We start from the raw sequence: 14,293 nt of genomic DNA, 5'->3' as shown, positions 1-14,293 counted from the left end.
CCCGTAGCATGTGTGTTTAATCTCTTTCTTCTGTGTGTGTGTGTGTACCAGGCTTGTACGAAATTCAGAATGGGTGGTGTAGCTTAAATTCAAAGAAATTCAAGGTAATGGCACCACCTAGTGTTCGTATTATGGCATTATTTTGAATTGAAATTCTTTCCATTCGGAATTTCGTACAAGCCTGGTGTGTACTGTATCTGTGAAATGAAGTAACCTTAGGTATCCTGATAGGGGCTTTAAATAAATGTAGTAATGTTTTTATTACTGCTGTATTAACAAGTGCCCATGACATGTCAATGCTACAGGAAAATAATAAAAGTCAAACCAACATGTAAAGAAATGTATACTGCAGCAAGTTGAAGTAGTAGTAACCTATTGCCACTTTATGAGCAAATGTACATAATAGTTGACAGCCTGTTGCACAAAGATAACCCAACATTTAAAAAAAATAAGTGCAGCATGTTCATGTGCCTTCATTAGTTTTTACAATAACTTGGCTCTGTAGTATGTAGCAGCACTGTTGTCCAGTGTTTGGTGGTGGGTAGTGGTAGTAGTGCGGTGCAACTCCCGCCTTCGGCCGTGCTACCCGAGGTGACGCCTGGCTGTCATCCGATAGGCCTACAGCTTAGATCTGACTCAGCCTGTGCTGTGCTTGCAGAGGCAGAACGGAGTACAGCCAAGCTGAGTCCGACCAGCCGAGCCATACACAGCTGCTGGAAAGGGAAAGAAACGTGTCTCGACTGGCCGGTGAGATCGGAAGCCATCCACACTTACACAGCGCCCAGCACCCAACACCTAGTGTGCACTGCAGTGTACTGTAGTTCACGGGAGCAGCACCGGTGGCGGAGCAGAAGGGCATGGGCTGGAAATACATAGGTGAGTCACGGCTGTGCTGAGTTTGGCAGTCTGTAAATAGCCTTGCTGTGTTTCAATGTCATGGGTGAGCAGTTGCATGATGGCCAAAGCAGACAGCGTTGAGAGTGCTGACTCACTGAACTGAACTAAACAAGTCAGGATTTTTGTTTTCTAGGTGGATATTATAGGTAGGCCTCATAGAGAGTACATGGTAGGTCTACTACTATGTGTAGCCATGTGGCCAAAAACGGTACTGCAATAACACTTGAGATATTGTAAGGTGCTGTCGCCCCCCCCTGTAGGGGCAAAGGGGAAACCACAACAAACCTTCTGGACTATTTTTAATGAAATCTGTGCTTCCGTTTAACTTCTTTCTGAACACAGTTTCGCTGGTGACATACCAGAACGCTGCATTGGCAGCTTGTGTTACATTTCTTACACATAACACCTGTTAATCATAGACTGCTTTGGGCTATGATTTTGGTGTACAAATGTAATTGAAAGTCATTTCATGTAGCCCCATAATGCAAGCCGTGCCATCTGATGCACGCTGTAATAGTCATTGAAAAGTTAGTAATACTGAGTTAGTAGTACTACTACATAGTACTACGGAGAACTACTCTACTATGGCATAACACAGGGCTTTTAGTAATGCACTACAACTTGGTCATTACCATTACGGTAACAACACATTTATAACACCGTATTATAACAGGTTAAATTCTCTTGATCGGACACAGACATCACATCTGCTTGAATCAAATTTTGGGCACCTGTCATGCGTACTTATGTCATGGGAAAATACCCAAGGTAATTTCTCCTTTTGCAGTTCCTCATTTTTTCTATTTAAAATGAAAACTGCAGTTTTTTTTCCCTGAAGAGATCATGTCTTGCCTATCACAGTGCCTTTTCTTGGATAGTTGCACACATAGCCATCGATCAGGCAAAGTCTTAGACCACCTTCCATCATGACGTCAAGTCAGCTCCATGGAATGTGTCAACATTGGAGTCTCACCAAATAAGCAGATTCCTTGGTTCTCCCACTGACTTTTGTAAATATGCCCTCCTCCTCCTTGGGAGAGATCTACCTCCTCATCACCCAGCGCGGCCCTGCTTGCACTGCCAACCTCCCCTGTATCACACAACTTCACAAGTCTACTGTATATAATAATACTAGTAATACTACTACATACCGTATAATGTTCTGTATTACTAAGACTACTAAAGACATTGCTGTTCTTTTTATATAATTACCTTTGTATTTATATTGTATGCTTAAATGTGTACATTTCATTCAAAAGATATTGGTCAAAGTTGCTGCTCATTTTGACAAAGGAATGCAGGGCTGAGAGACAAACAGACATATTGACAGACAGGCAAAGAGAACTTTATGAACTTTGTAAATTCTAGGATTTAGGGAGCCTGTAGTTTGAGAGAACCACATATTGGAGCGGGTCACTGAGATAACACAAGATGGGGATGGAATAGCATTGGTGGGAAAGACAACAAATCTGAAGTGCAACTTTTCATCCGTTCAGACATTTAGAGATAAGCTCGCAGTCATTTTCTCTGCATGTACTGTAATACTCAACCCCGTTGGGATCCATCATCCTGCATGTGTTTCTCTGCTCTGGGGTCAGTGCCTGAGGGACGGGGATGTCATGGGAACCTAGAAGGATGAGACCGCTATGTGCCGAGGGTGGGTATCCTGTGGTCTCTCAGTGGCGGAGAAACTACACACAGAGCCCCAGGGCAAAACACTGATGAGACGCCCCCATACGGCCTGCCAGGGTTATAAGAGGGCCCCCACAACCGTTATGGGAGGGCCCTGGGCCCAGGGGCAAATACCCTGTTTGCCTCCCCTCATAGCTTCGCCATTGCCGCCTCTCCAGCCCCCACACATTCTCCAAGGGGGTGCAGCTAGCTCTGCAGTTTATTTACTGTAGGAGGCCTTCTTCTGTTGTTTCAGTGACATCATGTGTCACCCGGGGTCACGCGCTTGTCATCCTTTGGGTATAACTGATATGAGAGGGCAGAAGTCAAGTGCTGGACACCCATGGCATAGAAAAATGGCATCATTTCAAGTGTTTGTTTATGATATGCCTGAATGCACATTTGGAGAAGTAATAAATGATAGCATGTGGTATGCATGGGTGCAAATATTTATGAACTGGAAAATACCATTCTAGAAATAGTCATTTTAAAACAATGGATCCTGAGTAAAATATACAGTATATTCTGCAATATCATGCCACCTAACTGAACAATAGTACCTACTGAAAATATGTACAGTATGTGAGAAAATGCATATTTGAGACATGCATACCATGATCGATTAAAGTGGAATCCAGTGCTGTGAAATCACACCCCTTGGGGAAAACAATAATAATGATTTTCAACACATTCACCAATGATTGCAGGGGCAGGGAGGTAAAGCCCGATGCTACGTAAGAGGTAATAGTTGGTTGGTTCCCAGTAGAAACGTGAGTGGTATTAAGTAATAGTAGGGAAGACAGCAGGTGATGGGGTGGAGCTGGGGTTCGAGTGAGCCCTTAAGCCAGACGCTGTGATGAAGAGATGAATAGAGGGGGAAATCAGGGCTGGAATGGAATGGTGTGTGTGTGTGTGTGTGTGTGTGTGTGTGTGTGTGTGTGTGTGTGTGTGTGTGTGTGTGTGTGTGTGTGTGTGTGTGTGTGTGTGTGTGTGTGTGTGTGAGAGAGAGAGAGAGAGAGAGAGAGAGGAGAGAGAGAGAGGAGAGAGAGAGGAGAAGAGAGAGAGAGGAGAGAGAGAGAGAGAGAGAGAGAGAGAGAGAGAGAGAGAGAGAGAGAGAGTCACATGGTGCAACCAGTGGTGTTAGAATGACTTGGCCTTCCCCAAACTTGTGTTTACATGTCAAACATGTGAAATTGTTTTCAGATGTTCACGTGGGAAAAGAGATGCTTGGGGGAGCCTAGTCTTTGTCATTTGTTAGCAGGGGCTGTTTTGATCAGTTGTTTTGTGTTTGGGGTAAACAGCTCTGATTGCCTATGCATCATTTACCAAGAGCCACTTTTGCCGATTTTAATGGAGGTAGTGTTTTTTTAGGGGACTTTTGTTTGATGTTCAAGCTCTGTCTAACTCTAAACAGTCAAGTCAAGTCAAGTGTACTTTATTGTCAAAAATCTACGATGTAACAGGGTTAACAGAAGTTTGAAATTGCGTTTGACCAGTATCCAATGTGCAGTTTAACCCCTTAAGACGCGGCTTTATAAGTTTGTTGTTACCAGTATGGTAATGACCAAGTTCTGGTGCATTACTAAAGGGCCTGTGTTGTGTCATAGTACTGTAGTGCTATGGTAGTTACATTTCAATGATGATTATTACAACGTGCCACTGGAGGTACGGCGCACATTAAGGGGCTACACTAAACTTATAAATTAATTTATATTCTCTCCCTGACACAGTCACTCTCAACACACGCACTCTCACACACTGATACATACATAAACAGCAGAGTAAACTGCAGCTGCTCTGTATTTTTAGTTCCTTTTTTGTGAGCTCTTTACCGTAACAGGATGCAACGTAACCTTAGAGACGAGAAGGAAAACATTCTATCCTCAACCGACAGGGTTAAGAAAGCATCAGGTGTCCTTGTGGATAGCCAGATCACTCAGATTGCAAGGGCCTTAATAGGTGCTTTCTGGAGAAAAAAAAAACAGGTTGAATATGAGCGTGGAGCCTCCTATCCAGAGCACAGGTCTATATTTGGCAAGAGCAAGAGGGTTTTATGCTCCCAACACAAGCCTTTATAGAGGCAACAAATCTGTGCATCTTTACATTTAGGGCCTGTTTTACTGGGATGGACTTCCAACTCCTCTTCAACGTAAGTGTGTTTGGCGTATTATCTTGTCCCTTGGCATGGATTTCGCAGACCTAAGCAGCTGGGACTTCAGCAACAATTGTTATCTATAAACTACTTAAAGAGGGTTTGTGCATCTTTATCTATAATGGATTCTGCCACTTAACACCTTTTGCTGATATCCACAATGAACGTAGAACATAAGAAATTGCCCTGAACACTGTACAAAGTAAAACAACAGATTCATATCTACAATATTCATAGATTCACCATGATCAGCAGGCCTTATTGTGTACATTGTATGGTTGTACTGTTGTACATTGCTAGTCTGTTCTAATGTACTTTAATACCAATCTTGCCATGCCTTCATCCAATTACCATTGTATAAAATGTAGCCTACAAATAAACACTGCAGAATGTTAATGTAGTCACATCTGTCACACTGGGGAAGGATTCCTTTTTACAACTCTCACACATATCCATTTATAATTCATTTCTACTCTATACTCTACTCACAAACTTGGCCCAAACATTGTATCTTCATCTGCGTGTTATATTTCGTGACCTGAAAGTCTCCTTGAGTTTGCTGGTCAACAGCTGTGGCACAGCGGGAAGTGTGTGCTCATCATCAACATGGAGAGCCCTCTGTAACCATGGTGATTAATTACACCTGAGTGTTATGGCATCTCTCGTCTCGTCTGTGTAACGCGGGGACCTAATGGAGGGGAAAGCCACCATATGGGCGCAGTGTGCAATCATGACCTTTGTAAAAGGAAAACGGCTTCGTATTTAAACAAGCGCCATTGTTGTTTTACTGTGAAAAGCATTCCCGACACTTTGTTTACTTTTCATGTTGCAATTATCAATGAGAAGGAAAATAATGTTATTATCCAACAAAACAAATCTTTTTGTTTTGTTAAGGAGGCAAATTGAGTTGAATGTAAATGCAATGAAGCAAACTTGTACAGAAATGGGCTTTCATCCTTCTGCTGAAAAGTAGCTGTTGATACTTGAAAATGAATTGGCAATGATAATGATTTTTTTTCAGCTGCTGTAGCTCTAGAGTTTTGCCTGTCCAATCCTAAGACCTACTGGGTCTTGGTATCTTATATCAAAGAATGTTCATATACAAAAGTGGTTTTGGAACATTCTAGAGAAAGAAGATAAGAACTCCTTTGACTACTGAAGCTTCTGTTTGCAATACAGCTGGCAGGGATGTATCAAACAAAAGTACAAGTACTCTTACAGTATACCTACCTCATTAGATACAGTGGAACAACTGATGCATAAACTAGAGTAGTGTATGTAAAACGAATGTAGTACGTAGAGTAGTGTATGTACTATTATTGTAATTACATTACATTACATTACACTACATTGCACATGCGTGATGCTTTTACCCAAAGTGACTTACAGTTATTTACAGGATATTGGTTACAGTCCCTGGGGCTTTATGGGCACAGGTGGGCTAGGCTTGCTCAAGGGCCCCTCAGCCATGGAGTGAGGTAGGGAGTGGAAGGGTGAGATTCAAACCCGAGACCCTCTGATCTAAAGCTCATCTTAACCATTAGACCACGGCTGCCCCCATTAGACCATGGCTGTCTTTGTAATGTAATGTAATGTAACATGAGTGATGGTGCTTCTACTTCCACTAGACTTACAGCTGGTTGTTTTGTACACTGTCATCCATTAAGTTTTGTGAGGGCCCGCACACCTTGTTTCTTTGCACTCAAAGTTTCTTTGTCAGCAGGTTTGGCGTTTCATAGTACCATAGTCTTCAGTTTACAGAGGAAGAGCGCAACACTGCTTCTTTTATTTCTGGCTTGCCAAAAACTGGTGAAACCATAAAGAAGCGCTCTTCCTCTGTAAATTGAATGCTCTCGTCCGTGAGATCTTGAAAAACCACAGCTCGATTTACATGAATCTCCTCTTCTGAGGCTTCTCATGGTGTCCAGTCACACTCCTTTTCTGAACCAAATACTAAAAAAATAACATCAGTGCATCTGCCTTAAAATATATCACTCTTTTGCGCGTACCTCACTCCTCTGGGTGCCTCCAGTCAAACTTCATTCTATCTGACCGACTCGGTTTTGGCTGTAATGTAATACCACCGTGGTTAGGCATACATGTTTTTTTGTAGAGCTCACCCTCAGAGTTTAATATCACACCACTGCCACCGGCTGTTAAGCTTTGCATTTATACCCTAGCTCATGCGGCTACAAATCATGGGGAGGCAGGCAGTATTTTCAAAGAGCACGCAGGCTACAACTGTCCCCACAGTAAGTGTCTCTGGTTTCATCATTTTCTACTCAAGAACTTTGGAAGAAATTTCTCAGGTATGTTTTCTTTTTTAACATAATGTGGATATGCTTGAAGTTCTAGACAGAAGTTGTTATCTCTGCTGAAGGAAGCTGGCAGGTTGGTGGGGTGGGGGGGCAATGGGTAGTTTGTCCCAGGCCCAGAGAGACGGGGGGCCCAGACTTGGGTCCTTATTGCATTGAATGTATTGAGGAGGGGTCTCTCTTATGGGACTTTGTCCTGGGCCTGGCCAAAGCTGTCAGTTGCCCTTATCTCTGTTTCATAAGATAAGGGGACTGTGGAATTCCAGGGCTTTGGAATGTGGTGGCAGACACCGGTTAGCTGAACATATTTGTGACATGTGTATGCATGTGTATGTTTTTGCACCAAGGGCTGTCTGTGTGTTCCTGACTGTGCTTTTCGGGCTATCTGTGGTTCGTCTGGTTGTATTGGAAGGTGGAAGGTATGGATATCATATCACGACACTACGGAATGTTTGTGTGTGTGTGTGTGTGTGTGTGTGTGTGTGTGTGTGTGTGTGTGTGTGTGTGTGTGTGTGTGTGTGTGTGTGTTTGTGTGCGTACGTGCGTGTGTGTGTGTGTGTGTGTGTGTGTGTGTGTGGTGGGGGGGGAGATGATTGCGTGTCTTCATGTGTGTGCATATTTGTGTGTGTCTTCTTTCCATGTGTCTACTGTATGTGGAGTGTATTTATGCATGCATGCATGTATGTCCCTAGACTATTAATATTTGGTCATCCATGCCTTACCCCCCGTCCTCCCCAACCCCCCAACATATGAAGTGAAGTGGCCAGAGCAGTAAATCTATGCTGGGCTGCCCCGAACCACAACCACCCTCTTTCCTCTGTCGCCCTGTCCACTGTGTGTTCAGCTGGTGCCGTGGCTGAGCAAGGGGACAGTCCAGAGCCCGCTCCCCTGTTTGTGCAGGCGACTCCCCATCAGTCACCCCAACTGGCATCAGGGAACTTTGCACGCCAACAGCAGTTGGTGCGCACCAAGGCTTTACAGTCCATTGGCCCATCCATTCCATCTAGCTCGTGCTGAATAGGACAGGTGCAGTGGGAAGGTGCGGACCGACACCTCTACAAAGAGGTGATTCCTATCCACTTGATTCCTGACTATTTGGAATGTATTATGGGTAGCTTTAATCTTTTATAAATATTGATGAAATTGATGAAAGGCCAATCGGACCAACCATGGCTCCCACGTTGGTGTGATAACAGACCACATCACACAGTCTATGGGTGGCACAGTGGTGGTTTTAAGACCGGCTGCTGTGGACTAACATACTTGGTGGTGTGTGAAAGCACAGAAACCCAGGACCCAGTTTAAGATTTGGGATAGCACCCTGTCTGTCAAATCTGTTACAGACTTTCATAACTCAGAGGTTTGCTAGGGGACTACTGTATTTCTTGTTTCTTTGGTTTATTGTTTTTTTTTGTCTCTGTGCTCCATTTTGCTGGATTGTTCAATTTTATTTGTGTGTAGTCTGCCCCAAGCGGTCTCTTAGGAACAACAAAAAGCTTCTAGTTTGGTTCATTTTGTTTGGTGTGAAAGCATCAGCCAAATTCTACAAGACATTCTTCTACAGTACATACTTTCAATTGAATGTGCTCTGGTGGTTATGATGATGATGATGATGATGATGATGATATTGTAATTATTATTATTATTAGTAGTAGTAGTAGCAGCAGTGGTAGTAGTAGTTACACGTATAGTAGTAGTGGTAGTTGTAGTAGTAGTGGTAGTTGTAATAGAAGTTGCTGCAGTTGTGATAATAGTATGAGTGGAGTAATGAACCAAATCCATTTTACGCGCCACTCGAGTGAGGGAATTGGCTGTTTAGTGGAGAAGCAGCTGGAGAAAGCGTGCACAGGCAGGTGCGGTGATGTGGTGGAGACATGCGCTAATGATGTGGTATGTAAGTAAACAAGTCTATCTTCTCCTGATGAGGAATACGGCATGCAGCCCGCTGGAAAGTACGTCAGAGTGGGGGGAGTGTATTGTTAGTGTGTGGGTGAGTGGTGGTTGTTTGTGTGTGTGTGTGTGTGTGTGTGTGTGTGTGTGTGTGTGTGTGTGTGTGTGTGTGTGGGTGAGTGGTGGTTGTTTGTGTGTGTGCGTGCATGCCTGTGCTGTGTGAGTGTGTGCAAGTGTGTGTGTGTATGACAGAGACAGGGGAAGGTGGAGAGAGAGTGCCTGTGAGTGTGTGGGTGTGGATGGGGGGGTATGTGGGACTGACTGACTGGGTGGGTGTGTGCATACTTGTGTTTGAGTGTTATTGCACACGTGTGTTGCAAGGTGATTGACAGGTATGTGAGACCAGCAGCGGGAAAAGGAGGAGGAGGAGGAGGATCAGGAGGGGTTCAGGCAGGCAGGGCATGTAGAGTTACAACACACAGTCAAAGTGTAGTGGTATTTTTTTTTACACTTAGCGATTGGAACAATAAATACAAAGGAGTTGAATTGTAAAGGGATTCAACTGTGCTAGTGTGAATAACAGTGAAATTAATCAGTTCGGGTTTCCACTGTTTCTGTTGCTTAAGCACTATTCTAGAATAGGGCAGAGGTGTACAAAGTAGACGTACTACTATTACTGATGTACAAAACTAATACATACTGTAGTCTTACATAATTTATACACCAATTATTGCACTGTAACCATTGAGGTAAATACACTGTACGAATACTTCTACTCTCTTTACTTTATGCACTTCTGCACTGGAGCATACTTTATGTGATCCTATTGACACGTGCCAAATTAACTTTGCCGAATGGGCTGTGCTGAGTACCTACCCCACTGCAGTGGCTTGCCCTCCCTTTGGGGAAAACACAGACATACTTATAGACAGATAGACAGCACTCCATACTTATAGACAGATAGACAGCACTCCATACTTATAGACAGATAGACAGCACTCCATACTTATAGACAGATAGACAGTAGTGGTGTGGATCAGCACTGCCCTCACGATCCGATTCGATCACGATTCGGGAGGTAGCGATTCGATTCGATTTCATTCTATGCGATCCGTTCTGATCCGATTCAATTCTACAATGCATTGCAATGCATTACATTTCTACAGAAAGCAAAGCAAATGTTTAATCAGTCATGATGAGGCAATACAAGTAGTCAGATACTGAGCAACAATTTATTGGCTGTTTTCTGTGTCAGTCTGTATCAATCTTGCAATGTTTTGAAGTGCTTTTATTTAATTTAACATTCATTTGCTCTCGAAATATCCATGGAAGTAATTGAAACTTCGAAAAATTGCCGGATCGATTCTGATACTTGCCGTATCAATTCTTGATTGTCCATGCCCCGCATTGGATTGGATCACCAGATCGATCATTGTTGACACCACTAATAGACAGCACTCCATACTTATAGACAGATAGACAGCACTTTGTCTTTTGACCGAGCAAATGCGAAACTGAGTTAGAGAGGGAAAGAGAAAGAGAGAGGGGGTGGATGTGTGTAGGCTGTGTCAAAGTTAAAGAAACAGAAATGAATCTGAAATTATGCCGATATGATGACACTCACTTGCACTTCCGTCTTCCTGCTAATACTACCCCCCCCCCCCCACACACACACACACACACTCACACGTGCGCACACACACACACACACACACACACACACACACACACACACACACACACACACACACACACACACACACACACACACACACACACACACACACACACACACACACACAGTCACACACACACACACACATACAGATTCAAGTGCACAATCTGTAGTCACATCCTCTCCCTACCTCTCTCTGTCCCTCACTGCCTAACTGACTTACTTTCATATGTCTGCATTTAGAACCATTCTGCTGGATGACATACAGCACGTGTGTGTGTGTGTGTATGTGCGTACGTGCGTTCACACGTGCGTGCATGCATATGTGTATGCACTTGTGTGAGTTTGTGTCTGTGTACTGTTCCTGTGTGTGTGTGTGTGTGTGTGTGTGTGTGTGTGTGTGTGTGTGTGTGTGTGTGTGAGAGAGAGAGAGAGAGAGAGAGAGAGAGAGAGAGAGAGAGAGAGAGAGAGAGAGAGAGAGAGAGAGAGAGAGAGAGAGAGAGAGAGAGAGAGAGAGAGGGCTGTCCCTGGTGGCTTTGGTCGACTGGTCGCGGCTGCTGTCCCTCGAGAGAGGGAGAGAGAGAGAGAGAGAGAGAGAGAGAGAGAGAGAGGCTCACTCACTCACCGCATGCAGATGGTCGGAGCAGTCAGGGGAAAAAAGTTTATGACAGCCTTCGCTCTCTTTCCCCTCACTCACACACTCCTCCCCTTCCCTCTCTCTGTCGCTCTCCCTCCCTCTCTCTGTCTCTCGCTCCCTCTCTCACTCTATCGCTCCCTCACTCGCACTCTGCCTCGCTCTCTCTTTCTTACTCCGTCTCTCTGTTCCCTTTCTCTCTCCCCCTCTCTCTCTACCGTTCCCTCGCTCTCTCTCATTCTGCCTCCTCTCTTCTCTCAGTCTCTCTCTGTTTAGCCACATGGAGGTGACTACGGCTCTGGCTCTGCCTCCTCCTCCTCTCTCTCGTCCCTCTCACTCGGACGGACTGTGACTGTGACTGTGGTCTTCTCTGAAGAGTGTGCCAGTGGATTTTATGTGCTTTCTGTGAAAAGAGAGGGAGCGACATTGTGGAAAAAGAAGAAGGGAGGAGAAAAAAGAGAGAAGAGAAGGACAGCGGAAGACAACGGAGTAAAGAAACGGACTGTGTCTGCTGAATTACAGGTTTCCCGAGGTATGTACTGTAGTAGTTCTTCTGAGAAGAGCTCTCTCTCTCTCTCTCTCTCTCTCTCTCTCTCTCTCTCTCTCTCTCTCTCTCTCTCTCTCTCTCTCTCTCTCTCTCTCTCTCTCTCTCTCTCGTGTGCCTTTGTTTACATACTTGTGCCTTGACTCCTTGTGTGTGTGTGTGTGTGCGTGTGTGTGTTTGTGTGTGCGCAAATTTCTCATTTTCTTTCTGCCGGACATCCAGAAGTGTATCCACCTGTGTTATGTGTAGGCAGTTTGGAGCTACAGTAGTTACATGTCTGACACAGCACAGTACTACTGTGGCACGATATGTGGCTGAAAGAGTTTAAGTTTGTGATAGAGTTGGGAAGTGTGCTCGTTAAAAAGTGTTACCCTTTGGTTGGCATGTGTGCCCACAACTGCAGAAGTGCCTCTGTGTGTGTGTGTGTGTGTGTGTGTGTGTGTGTGTGTGTGTGTGTGTGTGTGTGTGTGTGTGTGTGTGTGTGTGTGTGTGTGTGTGTGTGTGTGTGTGTGTGTGTGTGTGTGTGTGTGTGTAATCTGCAGAGGTCATAGCTCCTCATTGGACAGGTCCCCTCACCCCCTGCCACTCATTATCTGAGCTGCAGAGAGAGCGTCTGAAGCTGTCAGTGTGTGTGTGTGTGTGTGTGTGTGTGTGTGTGTGTGTGTGTGTGTGTGTGTGTGTGTGTGTGTGTGTGTGCGTGTGTGTGTGTGCGTGTGTGTGTGTGTGTGTGTGTGTGTGTGTGTGCGTGTGTGTGTGTGTGTGTGTGTTTGCACGTGTGTGCGTGCGTGCATGTGTGTGTGTGTGTGTGTGAATGCAATCTCTACAAGCTGTGTGTGTGTGTGTGTGTGTGTGTGTGTGTGTGTGTGTGTGTGTGTGTGTGTGTGTGTGTGTGTGTGTGTGTGTGTGTGTGTGAGAGAGAGAGTTTGAGTGTGTGAGTGTGTGAGTGTGTGTGTGTGTTGATGTGAGGATGAGGTGAGTTGTCTGTTTTCTCTCTCATCGCGTCTGTGTGTGTGTGTGTGTGTGTGTGTGTGTGTGTGTGTGTGCGTGTGTGTGTGTGTGTGTGTGAGTGCGTGTGTGTGTGTGTGTGTGCCTGTCTGCATGCGCAAGTGTGTCAGTCAATCTCTGTGTGTGTGTGTGTGTGTGTGTGTGTGTGTGTGTGTGTGTGTGTGTGTGTGCCTGTCTGCATGCGCAAGTGTGTCAGTCAATCTCTGAGTGTGTGTGTGTGTGTGTGTGTGTGTGTGTGTGTGTGTGTGTGTGTGTGTGTGTGTGTGTGTGTGTGTGTGTGTGTGTGTGTGTGTGTGTGAGAGAGAGACAGAGATGGGGGTCCAACGGTCAGATTTTCATTCGTCAGATGTTTCTGAGTCAGGGACTATTTATGTGTGAGTGTGTGTCATGTCATTTCCCCTTCACACTCCCAGCAACAGAAAGCCATGTCTGTCTTGCACTACTACCCCGCACTGCCCTCACTCCCATCCACTCTGTGCATTTATGTGTGTGTGTGTGTGTGTGTGTGTGTGTGTGTGTGTGTGTGTGTGTGTGTGTGTGTGTGTGTGTGTGTGTGTGTGTGTGTGTGTGTGTGTGTGTTTGAGCGTGCGTGTCTTTGTGTTCCTATGCATTTGTTTTTGTGTGTGTGTGTGTGTGTGCGCGTGTCTTTGTGTTCCTATTCATGTATCTGTGCGCATGTGTGTGTGTGTGTGTGTGTGTGTGTGTGTGTGTGTGTGTGTGTGTGTGTGTGTGTGTGTGTGTGTGTGTGTGTGTGTGTGTGTGTGTGTGTGTGTGTGTGTGTGTGTGTGTGTGTGTGTGTCTGTGTGGGTCTGTGTGTGTGTGTGTGTGTGTGCCTCCTCCTCTCCTCCTCCCCTGCCGCCACAGTGTGCATTTGTGCCGGTTTCACTTCCCTGCTACCACTCCACCAGTGCCAATTACACAAAACTGATGTAGCAAGAAAGCAGACTTTATTTTTAAAGTCAGAAAAACACCGCTTTGGGGATTTTTTTTCTTTTCTTGTTTTTTTCTTTTTTCTTTTTGGTTGGTTGTAATGGCCTGGCTGGCTTGGGGGAGAGGTTGTGTGTGTCCCTGTGAAGCTGTTTTGAATGTGGGTTAACAGTCGTGTAAATACCCTGAGATGACACTACAAGCACTAACAGCAGCAATCATACAGCTTCACAAAGTACATTTGGTAACTGGAAGTTCTACTTCTATTATTTGAAATGGTCAAGTTATCTTCTGGCTCTGGGGTCTTTTAAATACAGCCAAGTCACTACAATCAAGGCTTTTAAGCCCCTGCACATGCTGTTCCACCAGTCTTAACACTGTAAAAGGCACTGGAAAAACTTAATTACTGTAACACTGCACCACTATTACAATGCACATGGACCTTTAGTAATACATTATGACTTGGTCATTGCCATTCTGGTAATAGCTAACCCAGTCTTATTGGGTTAAACTTTTTTTTCCAAAGGAGAAAGCCTTGGATCTCCTTTTGTTTTGCATCTTCAGTTTTCCGCATTCAAAGAGC

The 14,293-nt window shown here is 44.8% G+C and overlaps 1 protein-coding gene across 1 annotated transcript in view; it reads left to right on the top strand.

Moving 5' to 3' along the window:
* Positions 1-713: 713 nt before the first annotated feature.
* arhgap24 (Rho GTPase activating protein 24) overlaps positions 714-14,293 on the top strand; it is a 187,167-nt gene continuing 173,587 nt past the window's right edge. The window contains exons 1-2 of the mRNA XM_063210612.1: positions 714-876; positions 11,496-11,766. The gene's annotated coding sequence lies outside the window, so the exon portion shown is untranslated. The remainder of the gene's footprint in view (positions 877-11,495; positions 11,767-14,293) is intronic.

This window comes from Engraulis encrasicolus, chromosome 11 (assembly GCF_034702125.1).
Source record: "Engraulis encrasicolus isolate BLACKSEA-1 chromosome 11, IST_EnEncr_1.0, whole genome shotgun sequence".
NCBI lineage: Eukaryota > Metazoa > Chordata > Actinopteri > Clupeiformes > Engraulidae > Engraulis > Engraulis encrasicolus.
The sequence above is the reverse complement of the archived record's forward strand: the minus strand, read 5'-3'. Positions and strand labels throughout refer to the sequence as shown.